The 25,562-nt window shown below is 44.4% G+C and overlaps 1 protein-coding gene across 5 annotated transcripts in view; it reads left to right on the top strand.

The window, feature by feature from the left end:
• The window catches only part of LOC126336662 (serine/threonine-protein kinase 26), a 703,591-nt gene that overhangs the window by 436,258 nt on the left and 241,771 nt on the right, over window positions 1–25,562 (top strand). Inside the window, exon 1 of one of the 5 annotated variants that reach the window (XM_050000609.1) lies at window positions 10,792–10,847. The exons of the other annotated variants lie outside the window; for them this stretch is intronic. The gene's annotated coding sequence lies outside the window, so the exon portion shown is untranslated. Of the gene's footprint in view, window positions 1–10,791; window positions 10,848–25,562 lie in introns of those variants that run through there. 5 annotated transcript variants of the gene reach the window in all.

The raw sequence follows: 25,562 nt of genomic DNA, 5'->3' as shown, positions 1-25,562 counted from the left end.
CTTGCCTTTACTTTCTCTTCCTCTCTAATAACCTCCCCTCTTTGTGGATGTGCAACGGAGAAAAATAGTTTCTGTGTCAACGTGTTCATCTCGCGTCAGGCGTAGCCAATTTTGTTTCGTTGCACCCAAGTGGCCCGGTTGGTGACGTGTCGCTTCTCCGACATATCTGGCAGATGCCCGAACCTTCGCCTGAGGAAGATATCCGACTACCTGATAGAGTTCCACCCACGGGAAATCTTGTAAGGGAGTGAACGGCGTATTTGAGAGCTTTAGTTTGTACCCAGACTAGATGTTCGATATGCTCTCGTCTGCGTTACCCCGGACTGCTACCGCATGCGCCATAACTGGATGCGGTAGCGTCTTACTAGGCACCTCAAAGGCCTGTGGGATTATTGGTGTCGGGTTAACAGGTGCCTACCTGGCGTAGCCCACCAGTAGCCTTTGCCGTGTTCTTTGTAGGTGCAAGGCGATAGTGACAGGCAGGTATTGTGCCATGCTGGCACATAGCACACGTAACCCCCACCTCCCCCGCGCCCCAACATCTGGAGGTTACCAAAATATGATTTTGTTCGCTCTCCATGTATGCCTAAATCATAATTTTCGCGCTTGATTAGTTTTTAGCTTCCTCAGGAGCTATCGGCTCAATTATTCCTCCAATATAAATATGTCTGGATGGCATTAACGTCCAATAATAATAATAATAATAATAATAATAATAATAATAATAATGTCGTAATAGTAATAACAGTAATTTCTGCTGTATCGAAATGCAGTCTTCCAACTGAAGATGACAAGGACAACAACAATCCGTCACTTTTTATTCATCTTATTTATTAGAATGCGCTTTTCTAAACTAAGTAACCCGTTTTTATAGTACTGTTGCTATGTCACAGTAATACACTGCACTGAATAACAACGGTACGTTGATTGTATGGTGCGGCCCTCCAACCGCACGACATAGTTGTATACGCGGAACAAAATCTGTGGAAATTAGTACGCGGACACACACTCACACAGACTACTGGCGTGCAGTCAGCAATAAGTTAACAATGCCAACTAGGCCTAGCTACGTCGGAACGACAGTGTGGTTATGCGCAGAGCAGACCGTTGCGGCGATATATGTGATTTTATAACCCTAGTATGCGCTGATGGAAAGTCAGTAACTGTATCTCGTTGTTAATTTGGGAAGGTTGAGTAGTTTAAATACTTGGTGATCTACAACGTTGATACCTAGTGCGAGATTAAACAATGGGTAGTGGCAGTCAATAGAGCTTATTTTGCCCCAACAGAACATTTTTTTCTAGATTCATATCTGACAATTCCAAATTAATCATCTATAAAACCTTTAAAAGACTAGTGGTCACATATGCCCTAGAAACTTGGTCATTAATAGTAAGCAATACCAGCGCCCTGGATGGTTTTTGAGAGGCAAGTACTCCGTATAATAATTGATTGTTGCTGCCAGTGAGAGTGGTGGAGATGGTATGACAATGACTTTATGTCATATATAAAGAGCGACCTATCAGAAAAGTAGTGAACTGAGCAAGACTGAGGTGGGCTGGAAATATGACACGGTTGGTTGATAGAGAGGTGCCAAAAGAGATACTGTCCAGAAAGGTAAAGGCGCTGCGGCCAACCGAGAACCGGGTGGACAGACAAGTGTCGAAGGAGACCTGCGAAGGATAGGATAAGGGAATTGGAAAGCAGTTCCACGTAATGGGGGACATCCGGCGGAAAATCGTTGACGAGGCAAAGGTCAACAATGGACACTGTAGATCCACACGGGAAGATGCGTGCTTGACGGAGTAGCATTTTCCAGTTAGAGAAGTACACTTAACGCCCAAATGGCAAATAGTCTCGTGTATTGCCCCGCTGACAGCACCGCAAGGACAATACGCTGTCCGTGTGGAGTAACAAATCCAGACACACCATTGAGGTAATCGGACGTTCAACTCTAAACACCGACGTTTGTACGAAACTGGAACCTTTACGGCAAACAGGTATGACATCGACGACCAACGCAACGTCAGAACAGCAACTCATAAGAAGGAATTACTGAAAATCACCATCAATGCGCCGCGAAATGGCACACGTGGAACTCAGATGGGGTGTTTCTCGCCACGTATACATAATGTAGAGAGGAGGTGTTGGGTTGAGACATGGTAATTTTTGTCCAATGTAATGATCTCGTTGTCAGAAGTATTCGACAATGGAATTTACGCCGTTCTTTCAAGTGACTGCCAACTAGGCTCCTGCTTGGAGTGTGTTTCGATTCCCGGTACACTAGCGTCTTGTGGAGGTTTTTTGGACATAGGCAAGCTACAGCTACGTGCTTTATGGTAATAGCGACAGAATGGGTTGTGTTGATGCAGAGAACGGCGGGGCGTGAACACCGAGAGGCGGGGACCGCAAATCAGGAGCGCGCAGTGACCGAGTGGCCGCTTTGTTCCGCCAGGCCCTGGCGGCCGCCTGTGGAAGGAAGGAAGCGGCGGATCGCCGTCTGGTATAAACGGCTCCTCTTGCCAGCCAGCCAGCCGCCACCAATCAGGTTTACACAGGTTTTTAAAATGAAATTATTGTCTTTTAGCTTTTACCATGTGTTCACCACAAAACTAAAATCCGTCCGAAAAGACCTCGGAAGGTCCAACGGTATCGACCGTCCACCGTGTCTCCTCAGCTGATAGGTGTCACTGAATGCACACCCCTCTGCCGGCCGTTGTCAGTTTTTGCAATCGGAGCCGCTACTTCTCAATCAGACAGCTCCTCAATTGGTCTCACAAGGGCTGACTGCACCCCATTTGCCAGCAGCTCTCGACAGACCGGACGGTCTCTCATCAAAGTGCTAGACAAGGCTGATGTCGCTTAACTTCTGTGATCTGACGGAAAGCAATGTGACCACTGCGGAAAGGCCTTTGGCTATCTCCACCTCATACTTACATAAAATATACAGCCGGTCGGTTGGTCGTGCGGTTCTAGGCGCATCAGTCTGGAACCGCGTGAGCGCTACGGTAGCAGGTTCGAATCCTGCCTCGGGCGTGGATGTGTGTGATGTCCTTAGGTTAGTTAGGTTTAATTAGTTCTAAGTTCTAGGCGATTGATGACCTCATAAGTTAAATCGCATAGTCCAAAGAGCCATTTGAACCACAGCTATTGACAGAAAATTTGCTGTATAATATTTGTTGGTAGACAAAATACACATAGCTACAGATAAACCAATGTCGCATAATCGTGGTAAACTCATACGTTATAGAACACCTCCGTGCAGTCCATTGTCAGTGGTGTGTTAGTCTTCTGTGTGAATACGGCAACAGTGAATCTGTATATCGCGTGGAAAAGTGTATGAACCGGTGTTGCTAACAAAGCCGCCACACAGGTGTCCAGCGGATGACCTAGCTTCACAAGTTCTTGTAAAATGATAATAGGACTTTCATGGAGACTGGGACAGTGATCTACGTCCTCTTCTCCGCAAGAGCAGAAGGGTCTCTCTCCGATGTGCAGCCTGTGAAGGTATTTACGGAAACAACTGTGTCTGTTGCACAGGCGCAGTGCATAAGCATCAGAACTTATGAGACCGACAGGTGAACTGTCGTATACTCTGTGCCTTTGTGTCTTGTTGGTTTCCTCCCATTCCCGTTGTCAGTCTTCTTCAACCACGCGTCCATGTAGGATGTATCGGTAGCCCTTACTTGGGACTGCAGTTCAGGTGGTATGACGCTGTTAGTTCCCTTGTCTTCATGCGCCAAATAAAATAGTATAACAACATGAAGAACTCTTAGGCATAATTCCATCCAATAGACGAATGTTTAATACTTTCTATGAAACTGCAGTGGTTGCTACGTCTTTACTATAAAAACAGCCTCATTCGTGTTTATTTAATGTTGATGTTATTAGCGCTTTCGACCAGTAGAAAAGGACTAAATTGTTCAACACCATCGATTCAAGCTACATCCCGTACTTCGATGTCAACAGTTTATTCGGGTTCGCCATGCAGCAGTTTCTGCTTATTAGAGAATTTCGGTGGCTGACTCGCTCTGGTATCGACGGAATGGATTTTTCAACTGCATCAGATGATTCTGGTGTCGGATATGTCTTAGAGCTATGCTTGGCGTATCAAAATAATTTGCTTGACGAACGCAGCTATTTGTTATTGTATCCAGACCAACAAGTTCCGCGACGTGGTTCCCATCCCTAGCTGATGACAAAGATGCTATCCTGAGGCGTGCAGTGTGCGGGTGAAAGGATTCGCATTGTTCATGAATATCTGATGTGTCTTTATGGCATTGCAGATATGTTTTACATGTGATGCGCCAGTTTAATTTTCAGTCAGGAGGATACGTGCTTCATGCTGTAGCCCAGCTGAAAATTGGTGTTTCTCGTCATGATGGTAAACAGTTCATTTGTTATGGCGAAATTGAAACCCTGCCGTGCTCTTAGCGTTCATTGGAGTTTTAGGGATAGAGAGATAATTTATGCATTGGATACGAAGGGCGTTTGAAATGTCCGTGCAAAGTCCGAGAGATGGCACCACCGGCACGTATCGAGGTCTTGTTTAGATAGTAGCATCTTTGGAAAGACCGCACACCAAGTTTAAGCCATATTGGTCTATTTCTTTGTGTTTGGCATTCATGTGAATCAAGGAAGTCGAGTGATTGTCAAAAAATGGACGAGAAAGAATTTCGTGTGTTGATTAAACATTACCTTATGAAAGGCAAAACGCCTCAGGAGACTAAAGAGAAGTTTAATAACCATTATGGTGACTCTGCACCTTCGATTAGAACAGTTTATAAGTCGTTTCAAAATTTTCGGAGTGGCCATATGGGCACAGATGCTGCTGAACGTTCTGGACGCCCTGTGGAAGTTACGACTCCAGAAATCATCGATAAAATCGATCGTATGGTGACGGATGACAGAAGAGTTAACGTGCGTGAGATTGCTAGTGCTGTGGGCATCTCGAATGAGCGGGTACATAATATTTTACATAAATATTTGGCCATGAGAAAGTTATCTGCAGTACGGGTTCCGCAATAACTCACGCTTGACCAAAAACGGAATCGTGTGAAGTGTTGCTAGGATGGTTTGCAGCTATTCAGGAAGAATCCGCAGGACTTTAAGCGTCGTTTTGTCACTGTGGATGAAACACGGATACATTAATATAATCCTGAGACCGAACAACAATGTAAACAATGGGTTACCAAGGGAGAATCTGCACCAAAAAGGCGAAGACCATTATGGCGACTGTCTTTGGGGATTCGCGAGGGATAATCCTCGTCGACTATCTGGAAAAGGATAAAACTATTACAGGTGCATATTATTCATCGTTATTGGACCGTTTGAAAACCGAGCTGAAAAAGAACCTCCGGCGAGTGGACCAGAAAAGAGTCCTTTTCCATCACGACAGTGCACCAGCACACACCTTAGAGGTTATGGTCGCAAAATTAATGGGAATAGTATTCCATCTCGTTTCACATCCCTCCTTTTCTCCAAACTTGGCTCTCTTGGACTACTATTTGTTCCCCAGTTTGAAGAAATGGCTGGCGGGACAAAGATTTTATTCATACGAGGAGGTGAATTCAGCAACTAATAGGTATTTTGCAGACTTGGACAATTCCTATTATTCAGGAGGACTCAACAAATTAGAACACCGTTGGACAAAGTGTAAAGGGAGACTATGTCGAAAAATAAAAAAAGGGTTACACCAAACACGTAAGTAGATTTTATTTGTGCACAGTCTTTTCAAACGCCCCTCGTAGTGCTGTTATACGGGCACATAGCCCACCAGCAACACAGTTTTTATGGACTGGCGAAATGCGGGCGTGTCGGCGCTGTGTTATCTAGAAATGAACACAACTGTTCTCATGGCAACTGCAACAACGTGAGGCTTCCGGGCGTCACTTCATTTGAGATTCAAACACAACAGTCCAGGACAACGGCAGTAGTGAGTTGTCATAGGAAACTATGGCAGCCGCCGCTGCGGCGAGCGGCGCCCGCGCCACCAATAGGTGTGTTTTCGTTGCCAGTTGGAGACGGTACAATCACACCATGACGTGCTTTCACCTGGTAATCTATAAACACGACTCCGGCATGAACTATGGAAAATTTTAAAGTTTTACTATGTTATCCGTTTCTCCGTCGTGACGCTTTTGCTTTAAATCCTTTGAAAGATGAAACACAAAGACCTCGCGTTTTAAGAAGCAATGAATGAGCGTGGCGTTCTGGTAATTTCCGCAAATAAGTATCTGTCTTTTCCTCATAAAGACACAGTGTTTTAAAACCATTCATTCGGTTTAATAATATTAAGCCGTGTACATGAATGAAGATAGAATCTTGTGATGAGTTTTAAGATAAGCATAGGATCAAAGGTTTCTATTTTCTTAAGAACCATCCCATTTTACATGGTTATATGTTTTGTATAGACGCATATACGATGTTGGAGTATTTTTAAAATTTACTCCTAGCTTCAAAGTTTTTTTCACATATTTCAATGTGACCTCCACGAGACACACGATAAGCATCTAACGACTAGTAACATTCGTCTCATGCGGTTCCGACATGTCTGCGTTAGTAAATTTTGACAACATAGTGCATGGAGAGCAGCGACCTGATTCTATATTTAAAAATGAATAGTCGGCTTCGGTTATCTACAAGCTATCTTCAGAGCTTTTTGCCCTGCAAAGCTACAGACTGTACTATTACATATGGCCTTAATTAAAATGCAGGAAATCTGTAGTAAGAATAACAGGCAGTACTATTGTATATGGCGTTAAAAGTGGACAAACGCTGTACGTTTACCCCTATCGCTGGTGCTGGCGGCTCCTCAGATTTTTCCTGATACCTCGATCGTACACTAACGGATGGCTCTGGAGTCACGTGTTAGTTTGTGCAGTTCGCGCGTGACTATTGCTTACGTCTTCACCAGCCAATGGCAAACGCTTCAGAAGAGATGTAAGCAGTTTGCACAGTAAGTTTGCGTAGCCCACGTAAGAGTACATAAGATGTTAAAACATTATCATGCATAAGGCAAGTAGTCATTTATGTTAAAATAAAATAAACAAACATACAAAAGAATAGAAGCAACAGTGTAGTCTATTGACACTGGTGTGAAAGACACACATCGTTCTTACAACGCTTTGTCCATAAAACTAATAAAGACGAGAGTGGTAATTATATGCCCATACGTATTACATAAATAGATAATGAGAGGTAAAAATATATTAAAAGATGCAACCATTAACATATATACACGCAGTGTATATTTAATAGGCAGTGCCCTCTGGTAGGAATTTAAAACGACGCCGCTACGTAGACAACGTGAAGGTATTTCACATAGTATTAATTTTATAATGTACTTTGGGTCCATCTAATTAAAATTTACTCGCAAATATCTATCTGCTTAATGTTTTGTATTTCCATTCCTGTAAATTAATAGAATAACACCAATGTATCCTAATGCTGTTAAGACCTATTTAGCCTTTTATCATCATATTACTAACGACACGATGTCATATATGTATTCAAGTTTTTAGAAGCCTCACCGCAGAGCTGCCCCTCTGTCACTATGGCACCTCGACAACAACAACTGATCGTGGTTGATGTATCACGATACTTGGTCTCAATAATGACGCTGGAAAATACTAAGTAACCTTTCTACAGCGTGTATTTATGAGTCGTCGGCACAAATATCTTTAATGATATCGACCTGATGCGATACCTTGACCATAGTCGGCGTCCCCGGGCGTACTTCTTGGGTTTTTCGATTGCCACTTCGGCCGTTACTTTATCATGACAACGGCGTCCTTTTTTGAATACACAATTCTATGATATCATGGCGGCCATCTCAATCTTCGCGTTGTCTAGGCAATGGCGTCGTTTCAAAATTCCTATTAAATAAATATACACTGCGTGTATATATGTTAGTGGTTGTATCTTTTAATATATTCTACCTGTCATTATCTATTTATGTAAAATCTATATGCATGTAATTATCAATCTCTTCTTTATTCGCTTTATGGACAAAGCGTTGTATGAACGATATGTTTTGTCTTTCACAACAGTGTCAATAGACTACATTGCTTCTTCTGTTCTTTGGTAAATTTGCTGATTTTAATTTTTACATAAATGACTACTTGCCTTATGCTTGATAATGTTTCAACATCTTATGTACTTACTGTTCAAATTGCATACAGCTCTTGTGCAGAGTTTGCCATTGGCTGGTGATGACGTACGCCATAATCGGCGCTCGGATTGCACACTAACGCGTGGTTCCCACAGGCATCGTGGAATCAGGAAAAATCTGAGGAGCGGCCAGCACCAGCTTAAACGCTACAGCCTTTCTCTATTTTTAACGCCATATACAGTAATACTGTCTGTAATTTTTATTGTAACTTCTCTGTATCTTATTTAAGTCCATATGTAATAGTACAGTCTGTAACTTTGCTGTTCCTACCCTTGCAGGGCAAAAAGCTCTGAAGATGGCTTGTAGATTAGCCTAAACCGGTCAATAAAGAAATATTATTGCGATCCCGACAGCTCATTTTTAAATAAATGTCTGCATTTACTGGAAAAACTGTAGTTGCTCTGTGGCGACGCAGTTCTCCCAAAGTTGTTGGATGGGGAGGGACATAGACGGAGTCTTTCATAAACCCCCCATCCTCCCCCTACCGCCCCCACCCAAAAAAGAAAATGTGGCCAATGGTGCAATGCGAGATCCAAGCGTCTCATGTGGTGTAGGAGAGGCAGTACCGTACTCTCGCCGAAAATCACACCGCGCAGTTGTAACTGCCATTGAACCTTTTGAAATGAAGAACACGAAACGCCGTTTGTTACTAAGAGGGTAATTCCGAAAGTAATTCATCCTTTTTTGTGACTTTGGATGTCCGCGCCAGATGTTGGTGTAGTGCTAATACTTGAACTTTTCTCTTTCATTTGTAGGTGGTTCTGTTGTTTTGCGGTAGTTGGCGCCAACAGAGCAGTGTTCCAGAATGGAGTCTGATATGGACGCGCGTTTAAAACAGCAGTGTGTGATTGAATTCCTCACTGCTAAAGAAATTGCGCCTGTTTGAACTCCATCTACGCTTGCTAAAGGTGTGTGGAGACTATGCAGTAGACGTGAGCAATGTGAGGCGATGGGTGCGGCATTTTCTAGGTTGTCGAAAGGTTATGCAAGACAAGCCACGACCCGGTCGACCTTGCACAGCTGTCACCCTTTGCAATGGAGAGCAGCATCTTGATCAGCTTATCCGTGCTCATCGGCGGATAACAACCAGAGAATTGCGTGCAATGCTGTATGTCGGCTGCAATGTCTAGGAAACAATGTTGTAACATCTTGGTTATCGCAAAGTCTGTGCGAGATGGATCCCACGGATGCTCAGAGAAGAACAAAAAACTCATTGAATGGAAATTTGTCTGGAGCTGCTGTACCAATATGAAGCTGAAAGCGACAATTTTCTGAATAGTATCGTCACCGGAGATGAGACGTGGTGTCACCACGATGAACCGGAATCCAAAAAGACAGTCAATGAAATGGTGACATGCGAATTCCCCCGTCAAGGAAGAAATTCAAGACACAGCCGTCTGCAGGCAAAGTGATGTGCACAGTCATCTGGCATAGCCAGGGTGTGGTTCATTTGTATGTCCTTGAGCCTGCAGCAACTGTAAATTCAGCACACTATAAGACGACACTAAACTGAAAGCACGAATTTCCAGGGTAAGGCCAGAGAAGAAGACCAACTTTCATCTGAAACGCCAGGCCCCACACCAGTTTTGCGATCACGAAGCTCATTGCAAAATTCGGTTGAAGTGTCTTACCACATCCACCATACAATCCCTATTTAGCGCCATCAGACTTCCATCTCATTGGGCCTCTGAAAGATGGACTACGTGGCGAACATTTTCAAGACGTGGATGCTATTGTCAAAGTTGTAAGGAAGTGGTTTGTCTCAGCTGATTCCGATTTTTACAAGCGCTGCATGCAGGTTCTGTTTCATCAGTGACAAAAGTGCACAACGAATGGCGGCGACTATATGGAAAAACGACAGTCTGTAGCTGAAACACTGTTTAGCTGTGCTGTTGTGATTTGTGTATCTCCTGCAGTGTATATGAATAGAAATAGGTGGCATTACTTTCGGAACGACCCTCGTATGTTACCGGTTGAATCACCATCTCGGCTCGACTCACAGTTGGTAAAGAACGAACAGCACCACGGGGATCACTCCCATCAACCACATGAACGTGCCAAGTAAACTTCTAGTTTGAATGCGGAAATTAATGCACGGCAAGCGTCTGTCTTCATTCAAGTAGAGTAAATAGTCCTTTGGAATCGCTTGTTATCTTGCTGAAACATGCTGTGCATTAATCTTCACCATTGTGATTGAAATATACTGTACTCTACTATTTCGTTATAGCACTGCCTGTACCGGAGATAGTTAAAATTGTTGTTGCTGTGTCAATGGTCGGGATGGCGCAATAATTTCTATTCCATTAGACTCTGGTAACGGAATGGATTAATGTTTATATGTTTTGGGTGTACTGACGTTGATCTGCTTGCTGCTGAATTTTTGGTTGTGAGTAATTAATTTTCAGTATTTGGCCTGTACATTGTCTGAATACATGCTGTAATTATTTTGTTCTGAATCATTAATTATTGTTTGCACGTTTGATGTTGATGTAGACACAGCTAGATACGGAGTCGTGGGACGAGGACATTTGGGTTGCGGAAGCGCGAGTATTGCGCGATAGCGCCGCGCCGCTCCTGTATCGGCTGTCAGCTAACGAGCTTTCTGTGTTGCAGGTGAGTACCGCCGCCGATACGAGCTTGGCCCCGCCCCGCAGCGCCGCCGGACACAGCACAGGTAGGTGGGTGGGTGGAGGTGAGGTGGCGAGCTGGGCGCCGGCTATCTGCTGAGGTGAAAGCTCGCCGCCGCCTTCCGTTTTTCCACCGTCCGCCGCCTCCCTCGGGGCGAATGACCGCCGCTCAAAAACACCTGCCCAGACCCGCCGCCGCCGCGGCCTGCCGTTTTTCGCAGCGACTACCTACCTGTTGGTCGCTTTATCACTGGCGCTCCAGTTTTCCTACAGACAGTGAGCTGGCTGTCCGCTTCCGGGAAGAGTCAACAATTTTCCTCAAAGGAACAGTCGCCGTGATCGTCACCAACTTACCGGAAGATTTCTAGCGATCGCTATTATTGTCGGGCTTCCATTGTTTCCACCTCAGTTAGAGAGAAAGAGAGGTTTGACAATTCCTTCACGAAGTTCTCGGGGTATTAAGTCTGCCTCTTTAGTTGAGTGATCGCACCTTCCTGTGCTACTGAGGCACGGATTTATGATTTTTTGTTGGAGGGGGGGGGGGGGGGCGACATGGTGTCATAACCCCTTCTCCGAAAATAAAGCAAAAGCACTGTGTTAAGGATTTATGTAAGCAAATTATCATGACAGTATTAAAACATTTTATTACTGATATGCAAGCCATCTGGTTTCTGTACAAATTGTAAATAGGCTTTCGCTCCCTGTATTTTACCCCCGTCACCTTTAGAATTTGAAAGAGAGTATTCCAGTCAACATTGTCAAAAGCTTTCTCTAAGTCTACAAATGCTAGAAACGTAGGTTTGCCTTTCCTTAATCTTTCTTCTAAGATAAGTCGTAGGGTCAGCATTGCCTCGCGTGTTCCAGTGTTTCTACGGAATCCAAACTGATCTTCCCCGAGGTCGGCTTCTACTAGTTTTTTTCCATTCGTCTGTAAAGAATTCGTGTTAGTATTTTGCAGGTGTGACTTATTAAGCTGACAGTTCGGTAATTTTCACATCTGTCAACACCTGCTTTCTTTGGGATTGGAATTATTATATTCTTGTTGAAGTGAGGGTATTTCGCCTGTTTCATACATCTTGCTCACCAGATGGTAGGGTTTTGTCATGACTGGCTCTCCCAAGGCCGTCAGTAGTTCCAATGGAATGTTGTCTACTCCGGGGGCCTTGTTTCGACTCAGGTCTTTCAGTGCTGTGTCAAACTCTTCACGCAATATCATATCTCCCATTTCATCTTCATCTACATCCTCTTCCATTTCCATAATATTATCCTCAGGTGCATCGCCCTTGCATAGACCCTCTATATACTCCTTCCACCTTTCTGCTTTCCCCTCTTTGCTTAGAACTGGGTTTCCATCTGAGCTCTTGATGTTCATACAAGTGGTTCTCTTATCTCCAAAGGTCTCTTTAATTTTCCTGTAGGCAGTATCTATCTTACCCCTAGTGAGATAAGCCTCTACATCCTTACATTTGTTATCTAGCCATGCCTGACAAGCTATTTTGCACTTCCTGTCAATCTCATTTTTGAGACGTTTGTATTCCTTTTTGTCTGCTTCATTTACTGCATTTTTATATTTTCTCCTTTCATCAATTAAATTCAATATTTCTTCTGTTACCCAAGGATTCCTACTAGCCCTCAGCTTTTTACTTACTTGATCCTCTGCTGCCTTCACTACTTCATCCCTCAAAGCTACTCATTCTTCTTCTACTGTATTTCTTTCCCCCATTCCTGTCAATTGTTCCCTTATGCCCTCCCTGAAACTCTGTACAACCTCTGGTTCTTTCAGTTTATCCAGGTCCCATCTCCTTAATTTCGCACATTTTTGCAGTTTCTTCAGTTTTAATCTACAGCATAACCAATAGATTGGGGTCAGAGTCCACATGTGCCCCTGGAAATATCTTACAATTTAAAACCTGGTTCCTAAATCTCTGTCTTGCCGTTATATAATCTATCTGATACCTTTCAATATCTCCAGGGTTCTTCCATGTATACAACCTTCTTTCATGATTCTTAAACCAAGTGTTAACTATGATTAAGTTGTGCTCTGTGCAAAATTCTACCAGGCGGGTTCCTCTTTCATTTCTTAGCCCCAATCCATATTCACCTACTATGTTTCCTTCTCTCCCTTGTTGTAGCCTCACCCCGATGTTATTCACTCTGTATATTGAGCAAGCAGTAAAGGAAACAAAAGAAAAATTCGGAGTAGGTATTAAAATCCACGGAGAAGAAATAAAAACTCTGAGGTTTGCCGATGACATTGTAATTCTGTCAGACACAGCAAAGGACTTGGAAGAGCAGTTGAATGGAATGGACAGTGTCTTGAAAGGAGGATATAAGATGAACGTAAACGAAAGCAAAACGAGGATAATGGAATGTAGTCGAATTAAGTCGGGTGATGCTTAGGGAATTAGATTAGAAAATGAGACACTTAAAGTAGTAAAGGAGTTTTGCTATTTGGGAAGTAAAATAACTGATGATGGTCGAAGTAGAGAGGATATAAAATGTAGACTGGCAATGGCAAGGAAAGCGTTTCTGAAGAAGAGAAATTTGTTAACATCGACTATAGATTTAAATGTCAGGAAGTCATTTCTGAAAGTATTTGTATGGAGTGTAGCCATGTATGGAAGTGAAACATGGACGATAAATAGTTTGGACAAGAAGAGAATAGAAGCTTTCGGAATGTGGTGTTACAGAAGAATGCTGAAGATTAGATGGGTAGATCACATAACTAATGAGGAGGTATTGAATAGGATTGGGGAGAAGAGAAGTTTGTGGCACAACTTGACCAGAAGAAGGGATCGGTTGGTAGGACATGTTCTGAGGCATCAAGGGATCACCAATTTGGTATTGGAGGGCAGCGTGGAGGGTAAAAATCGTAGAGGGAGACCAAGAGATGAATACACTAAGCAGATTCAGAAGGATGTAGGTTGCAGTAGGTACTGGGAGATGAAGAAGCTTGCACAGGATAGAGTAGCATGGAGAGCTGCATCAAACCAGTCTCAGGACTGAGGACCGCAACAACAACAACAACATGAAAGCCATATGCGTCTGTGGCACATTACATGCAGGCCCAAGGCAATAAAGTTTTGTTAAAATAGAGAAAAGTTACAGAAAACTCCGTGACGCAAGCCCGTGAACCGACTGTAGGTATGGTACGGACTTTCTTCGCTGTGGCACGAGGAATGGGGAAAGATGGCTCCCGGCCGCCTTTTACCGCCTGGAAAAAGATCATCGGTAATAATTTGTTACCAGGCTGAATGGGTCTGGGACCGGCCTGGAGGGACTGGAACGATAAAAATTCCCTACCCCTATTCAGGGTTGAGGCGGGCACCTGGATGGCCGGCATCCAGTTCTCTACCCGCTGGACCAGCACGGCCACTTTCTTAAAATTCATGAAACAGATCTTTTTATGTTACGAAGCAGTATCGGCACATAGCCGCTCCTAAACAGCAAGGTTGTAAAGAAGGTGAAATAATAATATCGCTATAGCGGTCGTCACGAAAATAAGCACCTCAAGGTCATCTCACCGTCATACAGCATTTATTGATAATTTTAGATGTTAGTAAAAATTCCGAAAGAAATGGTTCAAAAATGGCTCTGAGCACAATGGGACTTAACATCTATGGTCATCAGTCCCCTAGAACTTAGAACTACTTAAACCTAACGAATCTAAGGACATCACACAACACCCAGTCATCACGAGGCAGAGAAAATCCCTGACCCCGCCGGGAATCGAACCCGGGTGTGGGAAGCGAGAACGCTACCGCATGACCACGTGCTGCGACCCGAAAGAAATATCATACATCTTTATTTGTTGTCAGGAGTATGATTGAGTACTTTCCAAACGAAAATTCTTGCCAGATTCTACGAAAATAAATGAACGAAAACTAACGTTACAAAAAAATTGAAAAATATTTTTCTACTTCAACCTGTAAAAGAAAACAGAACCACTGACATATTTGACCTGAAAGTAATATATGAACATTCTGTAAGTTTATAGACGCTCGTGATACATAATTTATCGTGAAGGCATAAATAAAAGCATTTCGACATAAAAAAATGAAATACCATAACAGTTGTGCATCTGTCGCGCCAAGGTAACGAGAAATGTCATCGCTGATGAATTTACATTCTGTTAAAAATTTTCAAGAAAGTTGTTATGAAAACAATGACATTAATTTTGATAACATCTGAGACACCATTATGGTGTCGTGCCACGTATGGACACTATTTTATTTACGAAAGACACCGCGTGGGACAGCGCGCGAGTATTTATGTGCCAAATTTTAAAAATTTGTGGTACGTCCCTATGGGACCAAACTGCTGAGGTTATCGGTCCGTAGACGCACACTCTACTTAATCTAACTTACGCTAAGGACAACACACACACACACACACACACACACACACACACACACACACACACACACACACACACACACACACACCCTAGGGAGGACTCGAATCTCCGACGGAGGGAGCCGCGCTAACCGTGACAAGGCGGCGAGACCGCGCGGCTACTCCGCGACACCGCCTGCATTTTAGTTCCTGATAGGACCGAGAATATTCCCTACCTCTTACTGACCCTTCATCACTACAACCATCACCCACATCGTCGTCATACACTATACGAAGGTAACTGTAGCTACTTTCAGGCCAATATTTCCGTTGAAATGGAGCAGAATTTGTTTTGGAGTGTGTGGTTTTTGAAACCCAAGTTTTGTCGAAGTATGCAAGACTGTTGTCTTCAGCAGGCAATAAGTGCATTTTACACAAAACTTCGTTCTTGCTATTGCAATGTCACCGCAATCCATTAAAAAATTTTGCCCCTTTATCATACTTTCTGACTAAAAAACAGAGTGAGTGGAGTAGGCAAAGAACGGATGTGTCTGAGGCAGAATATGTGTGTGTGTGTGTGTGTGTTTTACGTAGGTCAATCTGATATGAAATACAGTCGATTAGAGAATCCTGTAAGGTTTTGTTGTCGTTTATAAAATTGAGCAAAATTTATCATTATCCCTGGCTTCTTCAGTGTTGGTCAGATCAGTAAAAAGATCTTCAGTACGTTCGATAAGACCTTTTGAGATTGCTTTCATATGTCTTTTCGCCCTTTACGCACACCAACTAACACTACATGTGGGCTCTTGTTCCTTCATTTTGCTCACTAGCCAATACACGTCAGTGCACCGTCCCGTGGAAGACTGAAACCACACGTGAACACACAACATTGCACGGAAGCACAGAACATTCACCTGACGCCGACCTAATGCACTGTTAACAGTGAGGCGGGCGAATCACTGCGCTTAGCACCAGCGGACTGCAGAGAGCGGATGTGACCTTGAGGTGTCTTAAGTTCTTGACGGCCACTCTAGCCCTTATTCGGTGAGTGTCTCGTATTGCATTTACCTTGTCAATATCGTGACGACTGGACATCTGTAACTTAATTTTTTAAAAGGAATCTGTCAACCTTCAAAAAAGACCGTCGGCGTTGATCGAATATTTCGACAATTCTGAACAGTTTCGAAACTCGATTAAAATGCAAGTCGCGGGGTCTTCCACTGTCGTTACAATTTTGGAATACAGCGAATTCTACGCCTAACATGTCGTCGTCCTTTCGATGTTGCGTTCACCGCCAATTGTTGCATGCACTAAGCAAAAAGAGAAGTGCGTGTGAAATTAGACTTCCTCTGCGTTTACTGCTGATTCAAGGGGTTTCAGCCGAGAGCCGGTGTTATACTCCGTAAGTGTGACATTTGCCGAAAGGTCGTACTCTGAAAAATTCTTAAGGCTTTTGATCAATGCTCGCTTGATGTAACATCGATCGATGCTTTCCACTAGATGTGGCTATTCTGAGTGCTTAGCTCCTGCTCTGGCGCACGTGAAGTTTAAGTCAGATACATTGTAGCTGAGTCGGCCACTAATTTTGTGATGAAAATTAATCGAAGAAGGGCCGTTACCTCGGGACTCTAAAACGGTCATGATGCAGCGGTCGCTGTACCGGTTGCCTTCGCTACACACACACACACACACACACACACACACACACACACACACACCAGTGTCTCTGTAAACTCACCTTGCAAGTTCTTACTTTGTGGCTGTTCATTTTTCCACTTAAATGGAGTGTAATCTCTACACTGGACAGTATACGTGAAAGAAACATTTTTAGCCTCCGACTTCATGCCTAGTTTCCAGAACGCCTAACATTTAAGCTGTATTGGCCTGCAATATAATGAATATGTCGAGACTACTGAAAATTTGTGCTACACGAATTTCGAACCCAGATTTCCGGATTATCGGGAGCTGTGACAACGAAAGTTCAAGTCGCGACTGGACGCATTCTCAGATAGCCGAATCGTAAGGTCGTCTGTTTGCGAAAAGCAGAAAATCAAGGTTGGAATGGCAGTTGAGCACAATTTTTTCGGTTGTGGCTAGTCATTATCTTCAGACTCTGTTTAGTAATATGTTTGACTGTATGCGCATAGGTCGACTAAAAATGATCTTTTGATCGAAACCGTCTCGACACTAAAGATAATTTCCTTGTAGGAGCTTTTTGATGGTTAATAACGTTCGGGAGATACACTTATAAAAGGTACAACCTCTTGTCAGTTTCTATCTCAATTGACTTCTTTCGCTTCGGGTTTTTGAGTAAAGCACACGTGCGCCACTCTGGTTGGTCCCCCCCCCCCCTCTCTCTCTCTCTCTCTCTCTCTCTCTCTCTCTCTCTCTCTCTCTCTCTCTCACACACACACACACACAGAGAGAGAGAGAGAGAGAGAGAGAGAGAGAGACACTGCGCACGCTCTTCGATTGTATTTTCGATTCGATTCCGGAGAATCGTGCCAAGTTATTACGCCGTGCCTTCAGAAGCCGGCGCCGACATGCGTGCGCCCGCTTAACATTATCGTAATTACAAGGCGCGGCGCGCCTTGCCGCCAGGTAGACGGAACTCAGCTGCAAGGTCGGGCTTGTTAGGAGCGCCGTGTGTTGATCTGGTCTGGTCTTCCGCCGGAACGAAACGGCTCGGCGCGGCGAAGGCGGATAAAATCTGGAGCGCCGTAACGACGGGCGCGCCGCAGTGTAGTGCCACAGCCGTCACGGACCATCGCGCCCGCTGCCGCTGCTTCCAGCGACACTGCCACGCCGCCAAGCCTGTCAGCACGCGCCGCGTCCTCCGCGTTTGGCGAGCGCCACAAATTGGGAATTTGTAGCTGGCCGGTGTGGCCGAGCGGTTCTAGGCGCTTCAGTCCTGAACAGCGCTGCTGCTGCAGTCGCAGGTTCGAATCCTGCCTCGGGCATGAAGGTGTGTGGTGTCCTTAGGTTAGTTCGGTTTAAGTAGTTCTAAGTTCTAGGGGACTGATGACCTCAGATGTTAAGTCCCATAGTGCTCGGAGCCATTTGAACCATTTGGAAATTTGTCGTAAGTTCCTATAGGACCAAACTGCTGAGATCATCGGTCCAGAGGCTTACACACTAGTAAACTTACTCAAGGGACAACACACACACACCCATGCCCGAGGAAGTAGTCGAATCTCCGATGGAGGAAGCCACGCGAACCGTGGCAGGGCGCCCAAGACATCGCTGCTGTCTACATCTACATCCATACTCCGCAAGCCACCTGACGGTGTTTGGCGGAGGGTACCTTGAGTACCTCTATCGGTTCTCCCTTCTATTCCAGTCTCGTATTGTTCGTGGAAAGAAGGATTGTCGGTATGCTTCTGTGTGGGCTCTAATCTCTCTGATTTTATCCTCATCGTCTCTTCGCGAGATATACCTAGGAGGGAGCAATATACTGCTTGACTCCTTTATGAAATGCTGAATTGACCACTAGATGTCACGAGAGGCGTACACGACATATAAAAGGAGGTTGAGAGTGGTGGTGTTATAGAGAAGCAGAATGGGTCGGTCAGGAGATCTCAGTGACGTTGAACGTGGAACTGTCATTGGATGTCACCTCAGTAACAGATCCATCGAGGACATTTCAATCTCTCTAAAGCGGCGTAGGTCGACTGCTAGTGATGCGACTGTGAAGCGGAAACGTGAAGGAACAACCACAGCTAAACCGGGACCATGTAAACCTCAAATACTCATGGATACGGTACGTCGAGCGTTGTCGAGGGTGGTTGTTAAAATTACAGGAACACAGTGGAAGGAATTATTCCAGAGTTCAAACAGCTACCAGCTGTCCAGCTGGCACAGTGACTGTGCATAGGGAGTTAAAAAGAAAGGGGTACAGTGATCGAGCAGCTCCTCATAACCAAACATCAGTGCTACGCGACGCTCGAGGTGGTGCATAGACCGTCTCCATTGGACTGTGGATGACTGAAAACGAGTGACTCGTAGTTATGAATCATGATGCACCCTGTGCTAATCCGATAGACGGGTTTGTATGCGTGGAGAACTTTACCTGCAATCATGTGTTGTGCCAACAGTGCAGTACGGAGGAGGCGGTGTTAGCGTATTGGTGGGTCTTTCTAGGTTAGACTGCTGTCCCCTCATTGTGCTTAAGAAAACTTTACACGCGGTCGGATATGAACACATTTTACACTGTAAAATTTACAGCATTGTGTACTGCGTACAGTAGAGGAACAACTCGAAAACGATAATTGTATCGCGGACCCTTTCATAAAGCAGCATTTATGGGGCAATGGTCTGTGGATAATATGTCGTTCTCGTCGTCTTCATCTTCAGTCCGTAGACTGGTTCTATGCAGCTCTCCACGCTACTCTATCCTGTCCCAACCTCTTTATTTCCAAATAACTAATGCAAGCTACATCCTTTTGAACCTGCTTACTGTATCCATCTCTTGGTGGTCTTCGTCTAGATCTTTTACTTCGCCTCCCTCTACATTTCAATCCAATGCTGATTTACTGAACCCTGTATGTCTCAGAATGTGTCCTATCAACAGATCCACCGAGCGAGCTGGTGCAGTGGTTACTACTCTGGACTCGCATTCGGGAGGACGATGGTTCAAATCCGCGTGCGGCCATCCTGATTTATGTCTTCCGTGAGTTCACTAAAGCGCTTTAGGCAAATGCCAGGATGGTTCCTGTGAAAAGGCACGGCCGACTTCCTTCCCCATCCTTCCCTAACCCGATGGGACCGATGACCACGCTGTTTGCCCCCTCCCACAAATCAACGAATCAACAGATCCCTTCCTTTAGCCAACTTACGCTACAGACTCCTTTTCTCACCGATTGTACTCAGTATCATTATTTTCATGATCTATCCATGGAATGTACAACATTCTTCTGTACCATCGTATATGAAATGCTTCTCTTCTGTTCGTTACTGAACTGTTTATCGTCCACTTTACACTTTCATGCAGCGCTGTACTCCAGACAAATACCTCCAGAAAAGACTTCCTAACAGTTAAATCTATAGTTGATGTTAACAGATTTCTGTTCTTCAGAAACGCTTTACCGTTTACAGTCTACGTTTTATATCCAGTCGGTTTCGGCCATCATGTTATTTTACTGCCAACATATCTGCCCGTCATAGCTGAGTGCTCGGCGGGCCAGGGTTCGATTCCCGGACGGATCTGAGATTTTCTCCGCTCGGGGAGGGACTGGATGTTGTTTTGGCCTACTACTTTTAGTGTGTTGTCTCCTAACCTAATTGTCTCAGTATCTCCTGATTTAATTCGACTACATTCTATTACTCTTATTTTCGTTTTGGTAATGTTCATCTTATACCCACCTTTCAAGACACTGTACATGCCGTTTAACTGCTCTTCCAAGCCATCGGCGAACAGCAAACTTTTTATGAACTTCAATTCGTTCTTCAAAACATTCTTTGATTTCGTTTACTGCTTGCTGAATGTACCGTATGGCTTTTGTACAAGTTGTAAATAACCTTTCGCTCCATATATTTTGCCCCATCTACCTTCATAATTTTAAACTGTGTATCCAGTCCGTATTGTCAAAATCTGTCTAAATTTATAAATACTAAAAACGTAAATTTGCCTTTTATCGATGTCTTCCAGTAAAAAAAGTAGGGTGAGTATCGCCTCACGTGTCCCCATATTTCTCCAGAATCCGAAATGATATTCCCCAAGATCGGCCTCTACAAGTTTTTCCAAGGGCAGTAACATTCCAGAAACGATCTGGCATGCCCCGAGTTCCGACATGGAATGAGGTAGAACGGCGACTTCACTCCAGAATCCAGCGGCCTACTTAATTACCTTCTCTGGCTTCACCTCTTAAGAAGGAATGGGCTGCCGTTCTCCAGACATTCAGACATTTCATTGAAAAGTTCTCCAAAAGAGTTCGAGTCGTCATGAAGGCAGAGGGTGGGCAGTAAGTGTCCGTATACTTTTGATCAGATAATGTCTAATTTAAATTTTTACAGCTGAATTTAGGAGAATAGTCACATGGAAACTAAGTGGTTCGAAAATTGCAAGAAATTGTAGAAATTACAATCTTTGTGTACCAGAGAGTACTTTTCAGCTGCTTGCTTGAGAGCTTGCTGGCGTGGACGGGCCTGCGATCAGGCCGGCAACACCGCAGTCAGGTAAAGTTGCATGTACGCAGCCTGACCTATTTGCTGTCAACAATTCCAACATGGTTCGTAAAACCACAGATAGAACTGGCAAACCATAGGAAGATGACTAAGACAATTAGGAGACCTTTCATCATTTAAAAAAATAAAAACTGATTTTCCGACCGTAAAAAAACAGCGTTTCCCACTTTTACACGCTCGCGTAGCCATGGTTTGCAGGCCAGTGTTGGCAGTAGTAGTTTATATTAAAATACTGGTAATTGTGACTGCACACTTCGGTTTCATGCTGTGTAAATTATGATGTTATTAAAGTTGGGAGAATTCTTTGCAGTTGTAGCTCGTAACTGAATTGCCCGTAAACGTATTTCTTAAATTTCTGGGTAGGAACGTCGTAGTTTGATTATGAGTTTGTGAAGCTAACGAATGTGTTGTTAGCATCCTTACACACACACACACACACACACACACACACACACACACACACAAAACAGTTCCATAGTTACATTATCTACGTTCTCTATTCCAATCTCTGCTTTCCCACTTTTGTCTTTATTTTTCAGCTTTGTAATATGATTGAAGGCGTTAATTACTTGAATATCCGCGGCCAGAACCCGCTATTCCCGTGGAGGAGATGATACTACTCCACTGATTTTTCTTTATAGTAATTGTTTCATGCTGATAATGATGTCAACCGTTGTTCGGTTTTGAGGCTCGTATCGTTGCCATATTGAGAACATCCTTTGTCTATCGGCGCGGTATCGCGTTATTAATCCCTATTGACCGAATGATGGGCAGTAGGGACTTTAGCAAATGCTATCAAACGTAAGATTCTAGGAACTTCGAGACTACGGTTAAAGAAACTTCATCGACATGATGGTGAATTAAATCCGTTCTACCAGTGTCCCCCGTCACGCCGGTGGCAGCGCAGTGCTAGCCAGCTGCATGCCATCTGTCTATCGGCCGATCGTTTCGTTAGTGTCGTGATGCAGCCTATTGGACAGAACACAGCTACGTTCCGCACAGTTGGTCCCTCATCAGATTTTCGCTCTAGCGGCACTGTTACCTGTACTGCGCAGTGGCTGTCGATGAGAAGACGCCTGCACAGCATCGTATTTCAAGTTCGCTGAGCTGTGACAAGATCACTGTCTTGTTCAGCATTCCCATTGTTCTGTTGCAGTTCTCGCCAATTCTGTGAGATTGGGTGGTAAATATGTGCTCGATCTCTGCTGGAAAAATTCAGGTTTTCTTTCACACATGAGACGGGAATGTGAGAATCATAATAATTCATATGGAGCATAAATTTATGTATAATATCGTGAATATAAATTGATAGTTCACAAATTCAAGTTCAACACGACGTGATGCATCGCGCTACTGAATATACATCGTTACAACCTCAGATTAGCGTTTGTAGCTTCGTCTTTTGAGCGCTGAGCAGAAATTTAAGACGCTCACAGACAGAAACGTAAGTGACACAGAATCTCCAATAATGGTTATGAGCCTGTCGTGGTACTGTCAGAGAAATATACAAATGATGAAAGCGATATCGAAGCATGATTGTGTACCGTTTATGACACTGTTCTTGTTCATTTGTCTCTTATGTTCTTAACTATTTTCATTTGTTATCACTGCATTCTGTCGTGTGTACACGGCGCTTACTTCACGTGAAACGACAGTACACTGTCACAAATTCACTTAGGAGTGTTGAGTAGAGGTAACGAAAACATTATCGCGCAATGTGTAAAGTATTATCTTCCTCACCTTTCATTAATTTGCATTTTTAAACGCTCTCCCTAATCACCTGATTTTCTCAAGGTTTATGCCATCCTCAAGTGAGCTGGGCTAGAATTGTAGGACTTCTTCTCTCAGTAAGCAAATTTCAGTGATGGAGTGAGGCAAGTAATACCTCTGGCCATTAAAGTTGCTACACCACGAAGATGACGTGCGTACATACACGAAATTTAACCGACAGGAAGAAGATGTTGTGATATGCAAATGATTAGCTTTTTAGAGCATTCACACAAGGTTGGCGCCGGTGGCGCCACCTACAACGTGCTGACATGAGGAAAGTGTCCAACCGATTTCTCATACACAAACAGCAGTTGACCGGCGTTGCCTGGTGAAACGTTGTTGTGATGCCTCGTGTAAGGAGGAGAAATGTGTACCATCACGTTTCCGACTTTGATAAAGGTCGGATTGCAGCCTATCGCGTTTGCGGTTTATCGTATCGCGACATTGCTGCTCGCGTTTGTCGAGATCCAATGACTGTTAGCATAATATGGAATCGGTGGGTTCATGAGGGTAATACGGAACGCCGTGCTGGATCCCAACGGTCTCGTATCACTAGCAGTCGAGATGACAGGCATCTTATCCGCATGGCTGTAACGGATCGTGCAGCCACGTCTCGATACCTGAGTCAACAGATGGGGACGTTTGCAAGACAACAACCATCTGCACGAACAGTTCGACGACGTTTGCAGCCGTATGGATTATCAGATCGGAGACCATGGCTGCGGTTACGCTTGACGCTGCATCATAGACAGGACCACCTGCGATGGTGTACTGAACGACGAACCTGGGTACTCGAATGGCAAAATGTCATTTTTTTCGGATGATTCCAGGTTCTGTTTACAGCATCATGATTGTCGCATCCGTGTTTGGCGACATCGCGGTGAACGCACATTGGAATCGTGTATTCGTCTTCGCCAGACTGGCGTATCACCCAGCGTGATCGTAAGGGGTGCCATTGGTTACACGTCTCGGTCACCTCTTGTTCGCATTGACGGCATTTTGAACAGTGGACGTTACATTTCAGATGTGTTACGACCCGTGGCTCTACCCTTCATTCCATCGCTTCGAAACCCTACATTTCAGCAGATAATGCACGACCGCATGTTGCAGGTCCTGTACGGGCCTTTCTGGATACAGAAAATGTTCGACTGCTGCCCTGGCCAGCACATTCTCCAGATCTCTCACCTACTGAAAACGTCTGGTCTATGGTGGCCGAGCAAATGGCTCGTCACAATACGCCAGTCACTACTCTTGATGAAGTGTGGTATCGTGTTGAAGCTGCATGGGCAGCTGTACCTGTACACGCCATCCAAGCTCTGTTTGACTCAATGCCCAGGCGTATCAAGGCCGTTATTACGGCCAGAGGTGGTTGTTTTGGGTACTGATTTCTCAGGATCTATGCACCCAAATTACGTGAAAATGTAATCACATGTCAGTTCTAGTATAATATATTTGTCCAATGAATGCCCGTTTGTCATCTGCATTTCTTCTTAGTGTAGCAATTTTAATGGCCTGTAGTGTACTTTATGTGGCCAGAAAATGTGCTGTGGTGGCAGATCTGGGCGTCACACTTAGAGCATTGTTTTATTTTTTCGCGAAATAATTGGTTATTTTGCGGCATTTGTGTGAATGAACTCGCCTACAGCAGCTACAGCCCCAGCCCTATCCTACCCAGTAGCTTTGAGGACGGTGACAACCGTCTGTAGATACTTCTTTTTGTTAGTGCACACGTAGCTGTCGATCGCATGAGCATGTGACATGTTGTGTACGAGCCAGTAATTCCGCACCCGGCCAATGACATGGGGATCCCTCAATCCCAGACTTACTTTGATGGAAGTGTGGTTATAGGCTGTACTTATGTGGGGATGTCAAGTGGCATGTAATCTCGTTCAGGGGGTAATGGTGTCAGAAAGGATAAGAACTACCGAATAAAAGGCTATTGAATGCGTATTTTTGCGTGAGTCAGCACTTAGCCGTCAGACACATGTATGCCATTTGTAAATGCTCGAGTCAAGTGCAGAACACCAGTAGGTCGAATGTCGGCGTAGCCTCCTGTCCCCAGCAGCGGAGGCACACAGAACGAAGTGCGGTGCAGTACGCTGGGCTGGCGACCTGTTGCGGGCGATAGCAGCCGCAGTGTTTGTTCCCGTCCCCTCGTGCAGCGACGACCGCGCCGGGCGGGGCCGCCGTCAAGGTTATCGCGGGTTCCCGATCTGCCGGCGCTATTCATTTAGCCGCTCTACAAGTGGCAAAGACAAAAGAGTATTCAGTTGTGAAACACGTTTAATATTTACTATACATATAGAAAAAAGACCTCGGTAGCACAAAAATACGATTGTTTCGAAATTCTCTCTTTCTTCCTTCCTTTCTTTCTTTCTTTCTATTATTATTCTGTACCAGCCACGGAGATACGAGCTAAGCACAAGAGAGCGATGGGAGGGTAGAGTGGACGATGTGTTATGCATACCCTAAAG

This window comes from Schistocerca gregaria, chromosome 2 (genome assembly GCF_023897955.1).
Source record: "Schistocerca gregaria isolate iqSchGreg1 chromosome 2, iqSchGreg1.2, whole genome shotgun sequence".
Taxonomy (NCBI): Eukaryota; Metazoa; Arthropoda; class Insecta; order Orthoptera; family Acrididae; genus Schistocerca; species Schistocerca gregaria.
The sequence above is the reverse complement of the archived record's forward strand: the minus strand, read 5'-3'. Positions and strand labels throughout refer to the sequence as shown.